This window comes from Anser anser, assembly GCF_964211835.1.
Source record: "Anser anser genome assembly, chromosome: 2".
Classification (NCBI taxonomy): domain Eukaryota; kingdom Metazoa; phylum Chordata; class Aves; order Anseriformes; family Anatidae; genus Anser; species Anser anser.
Window position 1 is genome coordinate 15690809 of NC_139721.1, and position 18596 is coordinate 15709404.

Sequence of the window (18596 nt, forward strand, 5' to 3'; positions counted from 1 at the left end):
CATAATAGCAGGGGAAAAAAAGAAAAAGACGGGTTAAGAAAAAGAAGAATCCTTGTTAGTTAGTGTAAGTCATCATGCTTTTATTTTAATGCACATGGAGACAATCTAGGTGTTTGGAAATTTTATCTGTTTGTGTAAATCTGTTTTATGATTTACATAGTGAGTAATTCCATAGCTCAAACTATGTTTTCTTTCAACTCATATAGCTTCATAAAGGAAGCAGACTTCACTTAATGTTCTGTTGCATCAGACGGAGCATGGAGTGAACTGGAAATGCAGCTACTGTGGTGGCTACAGCTTTTTTTATTTGGGCTAGATCAGAATTTCAAAAGAGTAGGTTCAAATGACTTCTTTAATAGTGATCATTTGTCTTAAAAAGACTCCAGCTATGGAGCCTTTTGAGTGAACAATAAAAAGATGATCAAAAGATAAAATGAGCCGTGGTCCTCTGCTGCCAGAAACAGCACTTACTTTTCTGCCATCAACTGGGGATACTGCTTGTATAAATAAGTATAAATAGGTTGGGAGATGAGATAGGATCAGCTCAAGGAGGCCATCAATTGTTTATATGGTTAAGTTCTTTCTCTGCCATCTCCCAAATAAGATCTGCATTCAAAAGGATGTTCAGAGGTTAGTTCACAATCGCTGGTGGGTATTGTTTCAAGTGTAAGCTGCCTGGTATGCTTCCCATAGCGTTCATTATAAATCATCTTACAGTTATGAATCAGAATTTGTTCCCAATCCAATATATATATTTTTTCCAAGCCAGTCTTCCACTTGAAACATTAAACAGAACAATTCTAAATGTGCACATGGGGCTTAAAAGTAGGCACATTGGAAAAGGTGTAATACACTATTTGCTGCACTGTTTATTGTCTTCTCTGAAATGTTAGCTCTTACCTCCTAGGGGTGAAAAAAGACAAAAAGAAGATAAATGTGATATAACTGAAGAAATGTGGGTCATGGGTGATCCCAAAATATTACTTTAAATAGCTGATTGAAAGCTTTGGAAATAATTCATTTAGAAATAATTCTGTTAATACATCCTTGGCCTCCATTTTTATTACTAGGAGTATTTAAGCCATAATCTTTTATTTGTGGTGTAAGAATCCTCTCTGTGTCAATCACTGATGGCGTAAAATATGGATTATGTCTTAAAGTGGGAATTGCAGAACAAAAGAACCTTTCAGGGGCTCTTAGATTTGGGGGCAGGGGGGGCCTACAGGGGGTGTCCTAAGAATTGCTGTCAGAAAACACAGTAATAGTATTCACTCACACACTGAGAATTGAACTAATCTCTAGATCTAGTGTTACAGAGGAATTTTTCCTCAGAGGATATTGGCAAGGAAGCTAGGTATGGAGAAACTTCATCTTTTTCTTTCCCTCCATTAACCAATGAAGGGAGCATCTTCAGGCTGTACCTTGGGCAATGACAGCAGAGTGTGGCAACTCTGCGTCTTTTTCAGTTTACCCAGCCAGAGCAGAACTTGAAAGGTCCTGCAGGGTAACTGTTTGTTCCAACATCAGCAGTTCTTCTTGCAAGTAATTTACATTCTCCCATGTAAAACTTCCTCCTTGCCCTCAGTGTGGACCGAGGAGAGCCACGCTCAGGGAGAGGGAGGTGTTTGGTACATTCACACTGAGCTGGTTTGTTGTGGAGGGACATTTCGTCCATCTGCAACTAAATGAGAGAGAGCTGTGTATAACACACATTATACACATATTATACAAGATAACAGTCTGCTTTGTGAACGTTTCTTTGCTATGATCTTTTATATATATTATTTTGAAGAGTGCCTTTTTAAAAAAAAAAAAAAAACCTTTTAATTTAGCAGTTTTTTTCACAAGCCAGAGGTGGGAAAGTATTAAACTTACCACTATTCTCATGTACTTCCTCTGGGCCATTTCTGTAAGAGAAGAACCGATACTGTAACTGCTGCCAGTTTTGTTGTGTTTTTAGGCCCCGTGTCAATCCAGAGAATTATTTTTTTGCAGCTGTCAGGAGTCTGGTTTGTCCGGCTAGCACAGACACCCAGTGTCAGCACCGTGATGTGCCTTGTAGCACTGGGGGCATGAGGGTGCAAGAGAAATACAGGGAAAGGAGGGTTCAAATATATCAGTACATGCTCACTGTCTCATGGACCTTTAAAGGCCAGTCTTGTGAGGTAGCTGCCAATCTCCTCCTGAGTGATTCATTCAGAGAAGAAAGTTCCTAGGGTTTTCTTAAAACAGTTGTCTTGATGTGTTTGCAGACCCTGACATCAGCTAGAGATGGACAGCAGCAGACGTTTTCCTTTCAGTTTCTCCTTGATAGATCTTGAGTTACCTAGTGGCACACTTGATTTCTCTTGAGTAGATATAACTGTGCCTTCAGAAGATAAAACATAAACATCTGCAAAACATTTCTCATACCAATGTCTCTTTCATCCTGATATTACCCCCCTTGGCTGTAAGGGCTTGTGAAATATTTGTACACTTACTTTTGTGCAATGCAAAATAAAGAACAACGCCCAAAGGATTGAGTTGACCAAGCAAAGATCTTAAATCATGATGTTGAAATTGGGGGGGAATGCTTGAAGTAGTAAACTCATCTCTTCACCGAACATGCTTACAGGATCAGGCCTCAAGTTCGTGTAAATCTCAGACTGTAGTATCTTGGGTAAAGGTTGAAGTTGCTGTCAATTATTTTACCAGATCTCTTGTATATTTCTACAGATGCTCTGTAGAACAGCAACAGCAAAAGGAACACTGAATAAATGAATGAATAACTAGCTGTAGTAAATTGCTGAGGGATCTAGGAGAAATAATAATAATAATGGTAACAGTAGTAATAATAACAAAACTTCTATTCTGAGCTGAATATTGCCATCAGATACTTTGGAAATGTTAATGTGTGAAGTCAAATGTTTTCTGAAGATGTCCAGCTATTATTTTGAATTTAACTTGTGTAAGCTATATTTTTTTTATCAAAGCCATGTTTTACCTGTAAATGAAAGTAGTAGCTTTCTTTCCATATCCATTGAGTTTTTCTGATTTGAGAGGAGATGGGCTGTTGTATTGATGCACCCATTTTGAACTGGTAGGGTTATCAATTTCAGATCTACTCCTCTAGTTATCATGGGATCAGAATCTGGCTTTTAGATATTTATAAACATAATTGAGAGTTTAGAACAATAAATAAAGGAGAATAACTTTTCAGTTTTTCCAACTAGGCTTGTATTACTGTATTAAGGATTTACTGCATTATTTGGTGGGTTTTATATTTCAGATAAGTGGAAAGTAATTCTTATCGTTTAGCAAAACATAACAGGTATGTACATGTATGGCCGAGCAGACAATCTGTCTGTGCCCAGATTATACTTTGTCAATCACTCAGTACAAAAGAGATCCTCAGTAATTTGATTAGACTTCCAACCTTTCAACATACAGCAGATTTTGGATTCGTTTCCTGTTAAGACCGCATCTTTCTAATGTTATTTGTCTGTGTATATAACTTTTGAAAGATACAGTATGTGTTACCATGTTGACTTGATGGAAGAATTCTTTTGAGGACTAATTTCTATCTGCAAAGGAAAAAAAAAACACATTTCAAAATCAAAACAGGAGTCAAATTTCAAAACCTAGAAGAGTGTAAAGCCCTATGTGAGGAGTGGTATTACAGAAAACTTAATTTATTTTCCTAAGTAGCAGAACAAATACAATTTATATAAATTCTCCTGACATATGATGAAAAAAGTTTTTCCTCTTAGTTGTCATTTTAATACCAAATTTCATCTCCATGTCTCACTGGGAGTGAGCTAATTGCAAAATATATATATTTAGAATAACTTCTATTGTTATATCATGTGTCTTGTTGTAATAATGTTTGTATATATTTCATGAACCTGAATGGTTTTCCAGTTGACTGAGTATTACTCATGTGGTTTAAGAACTGTGATCCAAAGGTAACATCTTGAGCATTGTATGTCTCACTAAGAAGGCTAAATTGTACCTGAGTTTATTTTTCACAGAGGTGTAGAAATCAGAGAGCAAAGCTATTTAAACTTGTGTGTTTAATGTTTCTAAAAAGTATTTTTCAAACTTAAGTTTCTTAGACAGAAGCTTAGATTTTCTAAGGGTATTTGATTTAGTATATAAAAGATATTTGGATTGATATTTAGCATTTCTAAAATGCCATTATCATACATAGTTAAATAGGTTAATTGACAAACCTCAAAAAGTTGTCATTAGTGGGGAATCACAGCTCATTAGAAATGTTTAGAGGACACAAATGCTAATTACAGGGCCGATACTATTAAACATCCTCACTGGGCATTCAAATAATTGCAAAATTACTACTGCAAGAGTGAAGTCAGTCCTGGATATAGTATGTAGTAAAAACATACTAAATAGAAGTCGAATAGACAAGTTGCACGATACAGCCTTACATTTGGTGGGTAATTTACAGTGCAGTCCATGTAGCACATAGAAAAAGAAAGAGAAAACTGGCTGTTCTGATTGCCATACACAGGATCTTCCAGAGGAGAGAATGCAATGTGCTAATGAGAATATTTTTCTAATTGAGAGAAGCGTAGTGAAAACTGGAGTCTCTAAGCTGAGGTTTTATAAATTCAGATTAGAGATCAACAGCTGGGAGAAGCTGCCAGTGGGGTCTCTTGGTTTGTCCAAATCAAGATGAGGTGTTTCTTCAGAGGCCTATTTTAGCCCAACACACAAACCTATAGCCAAATACAAAATACTGACTTGGATCCAGCAGCAATGAGTTGAAATTTAATGGCCCGTGATACGCAAGATGTCCTTCCTAGCCATAAATACAATGAATCTTTGACGTTTCTAAAAATGGTCGGTGAAATCTCAGTAGAATCAGTGTCAGTATATCACTCATTTTCTCTTCTGCCTCCGAACTGTAGGACAGGTGGAGCTGATTTTTTTTTTCCTGTGATTTATCATCTCAGGAGGTGAGAGCCCCCTGATTCCTCACATAACCTCCTGTTCTGTGATACTAGCCTGAATTTTCTTTGCTAGAAAACTGATGAATCTTCTTGCTGCCTATTAAAGGACTGATGCTCTCATTGGAATTTTGGTGAGTTAATATTAAAACTAATCCACGGCTATCATAAATGGCATCCACTTCTCTTTTAATTGGCTTAACTTTGTAATCAAAGTGACCATCTTCCCATTTCATATTCTGAAACTTTACTCTCCCTTCAGCAAGTCTGCTGCATAATGGAAAAGCCAAACTTAAATGTTTGCCATGTCACATCTCTTGATTGCACAGTTGATATTCACTGTATAATATTATTATATCTTCTGTGAGAAAGGAGAGTCCTAAGAAAGAAAGAAGGATGCTAAATAGACAGCTGGCAAAGGTAGTTGATCTCTCCTCTGTTGAACCGAACGCTTCCAGCTGCGTTCTCCTCTGATCTCGGTGGTGCGAATCCCTCCTGCGTGTTCTGCTCTCGGTCAGAGCTCAGCGTGCCTATTGGTGTCGATGGGTTTTCCTTCTGGGAGCTGAGGCCGGCTGTGCTGGGGGGATCCGCTCTGCTAACCAGATCTCCAGTGCATGCCTGAATTCAGACAATCCCCATGCACTGAGTTTTTTTTAAAGTTAAACATCTTTACATGTCTTTTAGTAATGTACGCAGGACAAACTAATATTTTCCCTTTAAGAATTTGCTTACACATCTTCTTGCTGCTATGCAAGTGTTGTTTTTTTTGTTTTGTTTTGTTTTTTCTTCTTTAATCTTTGGATATTTCATCTTTCTGCAGCTTTTGTTTCTCCTTTGAGCTTGTAGTCATGCACTTTGCCCCAGACAGGTCTCTGAAACAAAAGACTAAATGAATCCTTATTTCTAGTTTCAGCTTGCAGCCGGTACTTTCAGGTAGATTATATTTCTAAACTTCGGGTGTGAGATACACAGTCTCAAATGACACATCACAACAGATATTGTAGCGAATGCTATCTCATTTTTTTATTATCACTGTTCTTTGAACTGCAACATTAAAACAGGAAAAAAATATCATTAATTTAAATACAAATAATGCGGTATGTGGTTGCTCTCTGACAAATACTGCTGTTTCAAAGGATGGATGTTTTCTTTGATTTTTCCTCCATTAGATTTCTGTATCAGTACACTGAATTTTGAAGAAAGATGCCTGAATTCACGTATTTTTCATGTTTTTATTTTGATTTGTGTCTCACGATATGAATGAAAGGATATACACAAAGCAGATTTTCTGCCCTATCACACTGTGCAATTTGTACTGGACTGAAAATTGAACTAAGTCCTCTGGGCGTGAAGTAAGAACAAACAGCTCATTCCCTTCTGCTTCTCTAAACCACACGAATTTAAATATTAATGAAACTTTCATGAATCATGTGTAACATATACTGCCCCTTTGTGCTGGAAAATGACGGTCTTTTTATGGTTCTTGCTGTACAGCCTGGATAATAGGAAGCAGAGTCATAAAACAAGTAATTAATACACTTCTGAACTGAGCTATTTTATTGTGTAGATCTTAATTAAGAATGATAGATACCAGTGATTGAGTGGCACATAATACATTTGGTCAACATAAGTGAAAGGTCAGTTATCATTTTGACTACTTTAAGCGAAAATGTTTTCTCTTATGTCAGTGATTTCAGAAACCACAAACGTCAAAGTGAAATGCTTTATGCATTCTCTTTCTAGAACGCAGATTTTTAGTGACATGACAGGCAAGGAGTAATAGAGAGCATTTGATTTGCTATGGGATTTCTGATCAAACAATCAGAAGGGGTAAAAAAAATAAAAAAGAACGTGTAAATATTAAATCTTGGCTTTTTGAGTGCCTTCAGTTTAGGGTGGTTCTCCGGTTCTCTTTCTGAATAACATCACAACCCCTCCTGCCTGAAAACCATTCAGTCAGATGGGACACTTCGAAATTCTTTTCTGAAAAATCTCATCGACTTGATCAAAACATTCCTTGATGTTTTCAGAACATCTCTAAGTTATTCATTTTCAGGAGAGTGGGAAAGGGTAGCCTTAACTCCCAGGCTGGGGATGCGTTCAGGCATTACAGCATTATCGAACCAGAAGACAAGTCAGAGGGGAGCTCCTGCTCTGGCAGTAGGAATGTTAGACATCTCACAGATGCTCGTACCAGTGCTACATGTTTAACTTCACTTGTCATCTCTGTGTTCTTCATAGCTTAGACACCTTCTATTTTTCTTTAATACTGTACAACCATGATTAAAGTCAATAGAAAAAAATACCCTGTCCTGAGGCTATTAAGATAGCCTTAGATACTTTAAAGGATACGTGCCTAGGCAAAGACCCTGTTAAGAGAAGGACTTTTTGAAAAAAGTCCAAGATGACTTTTAAAATTTTGCATTATTAAAAGATCATTTGGTATTTTGATCTCATAAATTATGTACTCTCTCCTTAAGGACGAGCTGCTGCAGTTAAAGAGGATAAAGAGAGGGATAAAAAGGAAATGACCAAAGAAAATTTTTAATTCAGTTTGGTGATGGGTTTTGCGCAGTATCCAAAACAACAGAGTTCAAACCGGGGACTCAAGTTAATATTGTAGTTCATGTAGCAATTGATTATTTTAAAAATACTTGCTTGAATTGATCATGAGGTGCTGTTATACCTCCTATGCATCCTAGTGCAGTTTGCTATACTAAAATAAAAGATTTAACATACTTGATAATGTAATAAGATGGAAAATACCAGTTCATACTAGTTAGTTACCAGTTACATACTAGTGTTAGTAGAGAGCTTTAAAGAACAGCATCTCCTTGCTCAGGAAATCACTAGTTGGCAGTACTTCTAATAAAGTCTGAGTGTGCTTGAATAAATGGTTTTAGCATGCTTCAAGGTGAGTGACTAAGTCTGATTTCTTAGGAAAATGGGAATGATCACCAAATTTGATCAGTACAGCAAAAGAGAGAACCGAGTACATGAAAATGTAAGAACAATAACAAAGTAAAAGGTCCTATGTAGAAGTCAGTAAGGGACTGAAAAAAATCTGCACAAATAATAGAGTAAGCTGGTCAGTGAAAAAGGAAGAACTGACTCGGCAAGAGATCTGTGCTGGCGTAACTGGTGTTTGAATATACCAGTTTCTCAAGCTGTCCCTTGACCTTGATAAAAATGAAAAATAAAAATGAATGACTAATGCTTTTCCAGGCTTTCAGTTCTTAAAAGATGCTAGTAACTGGGCAGGAAAACAGACACAGGGGGCTGTCTATGGCCTGGCGATGAGGCAGGCAAGCCAGTGCTCCCACAGCTCGCTGGTGTGCTTTGGATGAGAAACAGTGATATGATTATGACTTGTGTACACAACAGGGAAGATTGTAACTAGCAGCTTATGTTTTAGTATAATTCTAACTTACTCGGGCAGCTCTGGGCACACTCCTCAGAAGCCACTAATGACGTTGTAGTTGTGTAACTTGAACGGTCTCTGTTCTTGCTCAGGCTGCCAAGAATACTGCAACCCAAAAAGCCTCTTATGCAACTGCAAGTGAGAAACTTGGGCCACTGCAGACAGTCTCATCTTGACAATTGGATTTTTGTCCAGTCTGGCTTTTCAGCTCATTTTTTATGTTAACAGGCCTATGGTTTTCCTAGATAGGTTTCTTCAGTATAACAAGACCGTATATTTTACCAGGAAGCCGGGCACAATGTACTACAGTACAGTTACATCTCTAATCCAGCTTTCATTTATCTGTACCTTACCCGGTAATTAGACTGCTGACAAATTTCCAGAAGGTCTGAGAACCGCCAGGAAATCATAATCAAGCTAGGTGTTCTTTGGAGAAGAAGAGAGAAACTTTTCTGTACAGCTTGTCTGGACCCATAACGGGAGCAGCACGTGGCTGGAAGTGACCTCCTGCGTCACTGTGTTCAGCCCTGTGCAATCATAGGATGTCACATTGGCCTTGTAATAATTAGATCAACTTCTATTTTAAAATACATAGAACCTTTTTTTTTTTTTTTTTTTTTTTTTTAACCCTGCTATTCTTCTGGAAAGACTGTTCCAGAAATAATGTGCTTGTTATAAACCAGCTTCTCATTTCTGCTCTCAATTCATGCCTGGCCATAACTGATGAGAGACTAGACAAATTACATCATTAATTGTTTGTTCTCGTTTGTTCTCCATTTATGTTAGTGTCATCTTAGCAAACTTCAGCTACTCAAGTTCTTGACTTTAAAACACTAAGAAAGGTATGTGGGATCTGGGAATTTGTGTGGAAGGAAGCCTCTCCTTATCCACGAGATACTTTTAGTGGTTGTTTTCTGGGTGCTGATTTTGCCCAGTTTCAGTTCTTTAATAACCTTTCTCAGTTCCTGAGGTGAAGATGAGTTCCTTGTCAGCACAGGAAGGCACTTGCTGAACTAGTAAGTGTACACTATAGTTTACCTGCAGGCAAGATAAAAGCATTTTGTCCTTAATTATTGATCTTACATTTGATCTGGGGTGCAAGAAGTCACTTGAACAGTTGAAGCATTGTATAGATTTTTCTCTGTGAGTAATGAAAAGTTGTGACTGACTCAAGGAGACAACGGAAAGTTCTGCTCAAAGGGGATTTTTTTAAATGGAGGGAGGTTACTAGTGACATCCATGAGGTGTAGGCTGGGGGCCAAATTTTAAAAGAATTTCTTTATGTTCTTGGCACAAAAAGAGTGCAACCATTCATTTGGAAAATGAGGATGAGAATTTCTGCCTAACATGGCTGGATATAGTGGTTGTTAGACATTAGCATCTCCTGGAGATAAAACAGTGAAGTAGCACTCTTGAACCAGATGCTGAGCTCCAGAATCAGGCTCCTTCTTGCTTCTTCTATCCCTTGCTTCTTGAATTCCTTCCTGAAAGGTGGTATTTGCTTCAAGAAGGCTTGACCCTGAGTGAAGATCTAGTGTCAACCTCTCCTATTTTTTGTGCAGGTGTTGTAACAACTAAGCTAGAAGAAAGTATTACCATACTTGTCTGCAAGTGGACGTGGTCCCAGCTGCTCTGAGATTTTTACGCACTCAGTGCTATGATTATTTTTTAAGAGACATTTCAGTGTGCTTTGCCTGTTTTCCAGACTCCTGCTGAGCTTATGCAGGAGACAGCCAGGGAGCTCCTGAGGCACAGGTAGCTCTGTGAATAGCAAAATGGAGAACTTGATGCAGCTGAGGAACTTTCAGGTAAAAGCCAGAGCTGTTTTCAGGGTTAATGGCTGCAAAGCATGGGTAGTGTAGCTTGTAGTTTGGGAATCAGGCACCTAAGGACAAATGAAATCCCATTTTAGATGCCTAAAACCTTTATTGGACCTGGACCAAATGCTCTATTTTTATGTTTGGAAAAATGTTGCGGAGACCGTAAGTGCTTCTGATTTTGTCATGCAAATGCTTACTTGATCAGAATAAAAAAGCAATAATCTTATGCCTAAAGAAGTGTTAAAAGACATTCAGATTGAGATGTAAGCCTACAAAATCAAGGAAATCCTGAGGTAGGATTATTCCATTAATCTTTCTGTCCTCCTCCACCAAACTCAAACTCCCTTTGTCCTAACATTGTTTATTCTAGCAAATATGGTTGTCTATGTGCCTGCCACTGGGGTAACATTTATTATCCCCATGTGGAACAGTTTATTATAATGTAACTGATATAAACAGTGAAAAAGATGTTGTCTCTGGGATCTTTCTTGGCCCACTGCAGCCTGATTTGTTAACCTTCTGAGCCTGCTGTGAACCTGGCCTGGTACTCAGTAACATATATGAAGGCTGTAGGGCTGGAGGCTGTGGGCGGCTATAGTTCTACCACTCATTACAGTCTTTTATTTTGCTTATCTGGAATGTGTATTATTTTAGTTGGGATAATTTGGGGCAGTTGCATTTTTTTAATGTATTACAATATTGTAAAAGCACCTAAAATCTTGGTTGTTGCTTTCAGCATCCGCAGATTGTATTATAAATAGACACTGTAATACGGTACTTGTTTTTCTATTATTTATCTAACAAACCACCCATGGTGTGTAAATTCTATCAAACAATGTCTGCGTTGTGAAAGAGAATAACCATTGGTGTCTGTTTTAAAAGTTACTCCATTTGCTTAGTGGGACTATATATACATTTAAGATCAGCCAACCAAATTAGGATATGATGAAGTAATGCTTTTTTAGTGCTGCTTTGATTCCTCTTCCATACTGTTCTGTCTCTGTGAATTAAAGAAGAAAAGTTTCTGGGAAGATGAGGGGTTTTGTCCTGAACGAGAATTCTGCCCTGCTGAACCCTGAGCACTTGAGCTTGGCATTTTGTTGTAGGGAAGGGCACTTCTCCATATGGGGCTGGGAGAACAAGGAAAAAAACATAATTAAGTTAACACCTTTCACTTTGTTACACATTTGAGTACCCTGTGGATATTTGATGTATATGTATAAATTGGCATTATGAAGCCAGTTCCCCCCAATTCAAAGAGCACTGAAGAATTTCTGTCTTTTCATGGGTACCGACAGGTGAGCATCTGAGTAATTTATTTCTCACACAGAGAATAAACAAATATATTAATCTGTGGCCTGTGACTTTCAAAATGAAGCATATTGAAGAAGATGGTGTTTTTAATCTATACACCCATTGTAATAGTTCAAGTTTTGAAACTTTTTTTTTTTTTTTAATGAGTATCAACCGTGTAGCATGTTACTTTTTACTAGACTCACAAGAACTAAGTAGAACACTCAGATTTCCAGGAACTCATAAAAACTCCTTCTTTTGTGCAGAAGAAGGCATTTTTAATGTGTCTTAGAGCACAAATGTTTTAGTAGTAGTACTGCATGTAATGAAAACTGTTACTATACTATGCACAATTGCTAGACCTGTGCAGAATTACACAGCAGTATAGATCTCCATTGATAAGTAAATTCCCATGCTTTTTAGACAGGATTAATGGATCGCTTGCACGGCAGACTTTATAATTTAGAGTTTAAATCTACAGAAACGTGCTCTTTACAGTGGAGAAAATCTCCTGTCGATCTTTGCAAGAATTTACATTTAACTGGATCAGTACAAGAAATATTGTAATATGCAAATGATTCAAATTACTGCAGTAGCATTTTAAAATGAAGTGTGCATTCTCTACCCTCATAGCAGAGGCATTCTAAGAGACAGGTCATTTTAAAATATAGAAGATGTGTTACGTGTTTTAGGAGTGTTCCCCAGTTGAGCAACAAGGAGTATATATTTAAAATTCATATTGTTGCTCAAAGCGAAAGAAACCTGAGTCCCACCTTTTGTATTGCGTCAGACAGGCTTATGCACAGTAGCAGGATTTGATGAAGCAATGTGTATTTACAAATACAGAAAAAGAAATATGAAAACTCAGTTTTAACACTTGGTAGTTTATGCAAGTCTGTTATCACCATTAGATTAATGTAATCAAAATGACTGTCCTAATTAATAGATTGTAGACTAGAAGCGATTATACACATTTCCAATTTTATGTTTGTGTTTATATTCTAGTTAGTGGTTTAGGCTGTGAAATTTTGGCCCTAGGGTTAAACCCAAAGGTTTTCAAATGAAGAAATCCATGGCTAAAATATGTTTGGTGGGAGGGAATAATACAATTACACATAGCTTTTTGATAAACAGCCTAAATTATGCTTCAAAGGACAGATGTGGCTTTAATAATCTGAACCATTTGCATTTTCAGATTAAACTCTGCTTGATTGCATTGTACTTGATATGTATACTTAAATCTATATGTTAAATGTTATACTTTGATATAGAGCATATTGTTTGACTTTGTTCTTATGATCTGACAAGCTTCATTATATAATAAACTAGTTTAAATAAATCTTAAAGACATAAAAGTGTTCTTGACAGTAAGAAAAAAATTTAAAGCACACAAATGATATATCGGTTAGATGTTCCAGAGAGAGTCAAAGCTTTTTTCATTCAGATCTTTGAACATGTGTTTTGAATAAAGCTGTAAGGCATTTTCCAGTAACCAGTGTTGTATTACAAAAATGAGTAAAGTAAAACAAAAGGAAAACATGTTTCAACATTTTATTCAGTATTGTCACACATTGTTGCACATTTCCAGCTGGAAGTAAATGTGACATTTGTAATGCTAATTTTTCAAACCTAACCTTTTATAATATATAAAATATTACTTGGGATGGTGTGCCCTTGTGAAAAGAGCAGGAGTAATGAAGTACTTGATCAGGGTTCAATTGGATTCCTAATGGCTTGAGTGCAATTATACTGCCAGTTTGTTGCAATCAATCAAAACCATTTCTGAATTGTTCTCTTAAATTGTATCTAGTGGTAACTGCTGATAAGCAGGTTACAGAGCACTTGACCTGATACACTATCAGTGTGTGTGTCTCACAAAAAAATAATAATAATAAAAAAATGCTGTTAATGCAACCCTGTTTATGCCATATGAGAAGAAAACTGAAGAAAAAGATGTGTTAATACAGAAGAGCAAGTTGTAGCCTTGTTTCATGGTACGTGTAATATATAAATGTGAAAATAAGCATGATGTAGGTGGACGTAAGAAAAATGCAGTACATAATTTTGGTGTTTCATATGTAATACCGTTAATTGTTGGCTGTAGGTACAGTAAATAATTCAGAAAAAAAGATAAAGCTCTCTAAGTTGCTCCCATTTTTGTTTATCAAAGTGACAAATTGCCAGCCTCCCTCAGCTCAGAGAGGAGAGAAGGAGGAGGAGCAGAAGGGAAGAAACACATGCAAGCACTTTGGATATTAAAAAATGCCAAATTAAAAAAAAGGGAGGGGGGAATCTTACAATTAAGCCATAACGGAATTTATAGAAATATGGATATAATTTATTTTGGTTTTATTTGTCCCGGGCCATAACATATTAGCCTGGAAATATAATCTAAAACACACCACATGCAGAGTTGCTAATGGGACATTTATGCTAAAGGGACTTATTCCCCCTACTTCAGGATAGGAAAAATATACTATAACATTTCATCACAAGGCATTCCTAAGAGTGAAAGCTAATTAAATCATTTTTACTGTAAGTTTAAAGTATCTCATAACTGAAAAACATTAATCCATGTGAGAAATCAGCTAATGTGGTACTTGAAGACAGGCACCTTGAGGCTGATGGTGTGGGGATCAGAAGTCTCCTATTTCCCAGGAGTGCGGGTACCTCCTCTCTTGCCAAATCATACCCCACTACAACTGAGCAGGAACCATTTTGCTGTGAGCGTGGCAGTATAACGGCATATCAATCACTATTTGCCTTTTGTCCCATAATTTCTATCCTGAATCTGGTGGCAAAAGCACAGGAGGGTTGTAGCAAGACAGGATGGGTGCCCACATGACTTTTACGAGCTACCTTGATGCTCACACTGATATGTCATTCCCGTGGACGGCAGAAACAGGAATTCCATGCATCCCACTCAAAGAATATCTGCTTGTTCCCTGAGCAATCTCTTTGCTAAATATGTGTCTTTTAGCTATCATGCAAAACCATTAAGGATTCAGTTTGTAGCTGTACCCCCTAAACAATTACCAGTTATCACCACATAATTTTGATGCTTAAGATGTCGACTTCCTCAATATTTAGCCCTCACCTCTATTTCAGATTACTGACTTGGCAGGTGTATAGCTCAAGTTCTTTTTCTTTCCTTTCCTTCTTTTTTTCTTTCTTTTTTTTTTTTTTTGAAACTGAAACAAACACATCTTCATTGCATAATGAAAAATTGCATCTAGAAAAGGAAAGTAGAAGGGAGTTTAAAAAAATTGGTTAAGGACAAAACGTATTTCCAGATGGTCTCTCTTGTATTGTACCGCTTTATATACAGGACCATCTGCAACTCTTTAGTTAATTTCCACTGGTCTAATTCTGTACTTGCATGTATGTATCTAGAATAGATTTGACCAAAATATGGGACTTTTATGTACTGTTTGTGGGATATTTTCACAGTAATACATAGCAGAGCTTGGCTGCTCTGCCCTTTGTATAGATAGAGAATGCCAAAGGGTAGGGAATGGCCTGTTCTCCTCTTATATCTTATCCAAGTCTTTGGAGGCTCCTAAACTCAAAAGAGTACAACAAGCAGATTTAGTTCAGTGTGTGTAGATACATTGGGAAGCTCTGCATGCTCTTTTTAGCCCACAATATTTATTACATACAGCTTTAATATTGCTGTTTAAAAACCCATCCGTTTGCTGCATTTAACAATACCTCTCATCTCTCTTTTCCCAAAGACAGGCATTTAAAGCTTTCAAGATAATAGCGGGAAATTTTTGCGCAGAGGCATTGATGTAATGGCAACAGTAGTTATTCTTTTTACATTGAAATGTCAGTTTTCAAAGACTTGGAATTGCAGAGTGGATTTTGGTTGCATTCATTTTTAATTGATCGTATTGAAAAAAAAAGGAGAAAAAAAACGCTGGAGGAAACACCTGAGAACAGCAACCTGTCTGAAGTGTTTGTCACTCATTTTTTGTTTTCAGAATGTCTCCTACTTTCTTTATATGACTTGAATAGATTGTAAAGTACAAAATAATTAAGTATATCAAAGTAATCAAATCTGTTGCAATTGCAGTAGATGTATGCAGTGTTTTATGCATTTGAGTACTATTTAAGTACTTCCTATATTTAAGATATATAATTGTTAAATTGTGAAATATAATTATTTCCATCCCTTCACATATTCAGATTCTACTGTCCAAATTCTATTCCTTACTGGTTTACTTAACTTTTGAATGGCTTATGTACTTTAACTAAAGTTATACAGTTCTTTTTCTGGGCTTTAGACATGCAAAGAAGTAGATGATACCATTTCTCTTTGTCTCTGTCTCCATTTTTCTATCTCCTTATTCTGAGGCTAACATTTAGAAGAAAACAACACTGCAGTTGTCTCTTTCTCCTTGTAGATCTTTCATAACGGATGTTTTCAGGCAATGGAAACCACAGAGCATATGGATCAAAAAGAATGTGATTCAGGTGATGAAAGCAATTGTTTCTTGGTGCCTGTCTTGATTTTCCTTTGAGTTTGTGCTGAAAGGTTGAGGTTGAAATCAGATGATAACTTTCCAAGTTCCCTGGATGGTTTAACCATCCCCATGTTGTCCGGAAATTTAGCTGGATCTGTTTTCGTACCAGTTTCAGACTGAGATTTTCATCTTTGCTGATAGGAATTGCTGCAAAATCCAGTCATTTATTTACACATAAACAGTAAACTTCAGCTGTTGCTCTGATTTTCTCCTTTGGAACAACATGGCTTTCCTAATTACCTAAGCCTGGGACTAGCTGCTATCTGACATTTCTGTTTGAACTGGGTGTTTGTTACATACAGTTCAGTTTACGACTAACACTACTGGTCAGAAATCCTAGTGTCTCTGATTGGAAAGCAGTTCCAAGCTGCCTGTGTACCCCAGGTAGATGTTGTCCATGGAACATGTCCATCCAACATCTGGGCCACCCCAACATTCCCAAGCTACTCTGGAAAGAGTGAGTCCAACTAGGACATTTTTTTGGCTGCCAAAGTAAGAGAGCAGGTGTTGGCGTTTATGTTCCAGCTGTGTAAATTGACTGTGGGTATCTATTTGGGTAGTTGTTTATATGATCTTCTTTGGTGTAATGTTTGGGCACCTACATGACGCAAAGCAAAGAGAGGCAGGGCACTCGTGCAGCCCTGGGGGAGCGATGTTGCTGTTGGCTGCTGCTGAATCGATCTTACCAGGAAGTTGATGACCATGCCAACGTTTCTCTTTTTCGTCTTCACTGTCTTGTTCTTCATGACTTTTTTTTCTCCTTACCTCTCAAAGGACGTAAATAAACATCTGAGTTGGCTGCAGCCCTGTAACAACTTTCCCTCAAAGTGACAGGCAAAATAAATGGTGAAATGATATTGTTCAGAATTATTTATCTCAGATGGACTGCTAAAAACTCACCAACATTGTAATCATAGATACTGAAAATAGAAGAGTAAACTTTCCTTCCAAATGAAAAGTTCACTCTGCTTTTCCTGGTCTCATGTAGTCAATTGTCTTAAAGCCATCAGTGTGTCATTTGAGAGACTCTGACCATCAATTAAATGTGACTTTCAATCTTTTGTAGGACCTCTTGATATTTTATTCAAGCATACAGTCTGCCTCCTGCAGCTCTTCTTAGCTCAGGATTTCATAGTTTTGGATAGCAGGCCAACTAATCTTGTCTGCACATCTTTCTACAACATCTACTGGAATGATGTAGTAAAAGGCTGAGTCCCAACTGCTTCCATCATGGCACACAGCTCTTAGCAGCAGAGAAATTTTATTGGGAAGAAAGGAAAGTAAAACCCCAAAGAAGGCACCATCCTGCTGCTAGGACGGACTATTTCAAGAGGAAGGTTTTGGATACAGATTTATATTGTTTTATCTTTCAATAAAACAATTGTATTTAATTTCATTATACTTTGATTTCTAGACATTTCCATATTCTTCAGATTTTCTTCCATCTGCTTAGCTGTGGAAACATATAAAATAAGTCACTGATTTTCAAATTCTTAGTGTACTTCCGTAGTACACTAAACACATTCAGTATTCATCTGGTATGGCATTTGAAGTCTATTAGTTCAGCTGAAAAATACAAAAGTAATAAACTTGTACAGAATTTATACTGTAAAGTAATAAATAGTTGATAAAAAGCAATGAATTGTAGGTTCATTGCATTCCTTGGTGTCCAAAAATTCACTCATTAAATCCTCAAATGAACCTAAGAGTAATCGTGACAACTCACAGGGCTAACACAATAACCTGCAGAAGATGAATTACTAAATGGTTGCAGCTACCAGAGTTGTGCTCACAGTCTGATTAGGGGCCATAGACAAATGTAATTGGGCTTAGAGAATAACTGACAGCTTAAAGTCCTGAATGCCAGACAACAAGAAAAATGTGATGATATTTCAGCATCTCTCAGATGAGTAAGAAGCATGTTTCCACAGGCCTGTTACATTACTCAAAAAAAATAAGTTTTCAGTTTGAAAACATGTATTTAAAGGACATTAAAATTAATACCTAATATATTCAATAATCTTGGTATTACACAATTCGAAAATTAAAACAAACAAAAAAAATAAAGCCAATTTAAGAGTGTAGGGAGAGTTTTGAATATAGTCTGATTATTTATGTATAGCAAAAATCAATTTATCCTTTTTTTTTTTTTTAAGAAAATTGTATTAATAGAGCTGCCATGAAAGTAAAAGTAATTGAGAACAGTATTATAGCAGCATTATAAATGCTGATGAAAGAACCAGTGGTTAGAATTCTCTTGTGGAATTAAATATGTCAAAACAACTTCTACACAGTGGAGCAAATTTTGTGTAAAAGCCAACGTTAAAAAACTCAGAAGACAAACAAATTTACCAAGGAAGCACAGAGTACAAATGAAAATTCAAAAGGTTAGACCATGATATTATTTGACTTTTTATAGATCAGTAGGATAATGGAAAGTGGAAAGTAAAATATCTTCAAATGTGTTTGCCCGAGGTACCGTACATCTGTTTGATTTCAAACTTTAATGGAGTCATAAGATAAAGGCTCTTTTAAAATAAATTCCAGGCTCATGCTATGTGCTATTTTAGATTCATCCAGGCTCATA

At 36.8% G+C, this 18596-nt stretch overlaps 1 protein-coding gene and 1 long non-coding RNA gene across 7 annotated transcripts in view; one reads left to right on the forward strand and one right to left on the reverse strand.

Annotated features, from left to right (window-relative positions):
- TRPS1 (transcriptional repressor GATA binding 1) overlaps positions 1 to 18596 on the forward strand; it is a 214470-nt gene that overhangs the window by 159032 nt on the left and 36842 nt on the right. The window lies entirely within an intron of this gene.
- The window catches only part of LOC310894115, a 40886-nt gene continuing 25481 nt past the window's right edge, over positions 3192 to 18596 (reverse strand). The window contains exon 2 of the long non-coding RNA XR_014579570.1: positions 3192 to 18596. This exon is cut by the window's right edge and continues 1290 nt beyond it. This is a non-coding gene — a long non-coding RNA (uncharacterized lncRNA).